Below are 790 nucleotides of genomic sequence, written 5' to 3'. Positions count from 1 at the left end.
ACAGTAGAAACATGTAATTTTCAAACATTTACATTTTGTTTTGATTAATAATCTTCAAGAAAAAAATCAATACAACACAAAGATTATTACCAAAACACATAAAATTTATCATACAAAAAAAGGACTAACTTAGAAAATGTACTCCAAATGTATGGTAGGTCTTTTTTTAATGCATCAGAGAAATCATAGTACCTGGCGGTGATGATTAGCGTATTTTAAAGACTGGCATGCTGAGAAAGGAAAGTTCTTATTCTTTGTAAAAGTTCCTTCTTCACACTGTCAGGTACAAGTGCAATGCCTTGCGGAGTTATCTCTGTTACCAAGTCATCAACAGTAATGTGTTCTAATCATTTTTCTTTAATCAAATCTTTACAATGAGCTTTTAATTGATCCTTCCAACCACATTCCATTAATTTAGCTCTTAGCAACTCTTTAAGTTGTTCTATTTCACCAATTTCTATCAATTTCTGGTTAATAGCTGCTCTCATCTGTGCATCTTTGTTCATTTTGTTAATTTTAGTTTAAGCAGAGTAATCACCATGAAAATAGCCAGGTGTTATATAGTCTCCTTCGCAATCTTGTCTCCTTGCCTGGGGTCTGCGCTAACTTTCTGGAGGTCCTCTGGAATGTGTCTTGGTTCCTGTGGAGGAAGCAGTGGGACCACCACGATAGTCTCTGTCTTGAAGTCTGTCTCAGTCCAAGAGTTTGTGCTCCAGCCTCCCGTCTTTTTGTCTTCTCTGAGTCTGTCCTAATCCTCCATGGTGGTGGGAGATGGAATGAATGTCTCTGG

The 790-nt window shown here is 37.0% G+C and overlaps 1 pseudogene; it reads right to left on the bottom strand.

The window, feature by feature from the left end:
- Positions 1-215: 215 nt before the first annotated feature.
- On the bottom strand, positions 216-509 carry LOC141553377 (transcription and mRNA export factor ENY2-like; annotated as a pseudogene).
- Between the last annotated feature and the right edge of the window lie 281 nt (positions 510-790).

This window comes from Sminthopsis crassicaudata, chromosome 2, assembly GCF_048593235.1.
Source record: "Sminthopsis crassicaudata isolate SCR6 chromosome 2, ASM4859323v1, whole genome shotgun sequence".
In the NCBI taxonomy this organism is placed as follows: domain Eukaryota; kingdom Metazoa; phylum Chordata; class Mammalia; order Dasyuromorphia; family Dasyuridae; genus Sminthopsis; species Sminthopsis crassicaudata.
Note: the sequence above shows the minus strand (reverse complement) of the source record. Positions and strands in the feature narration are given on the sequence as shown.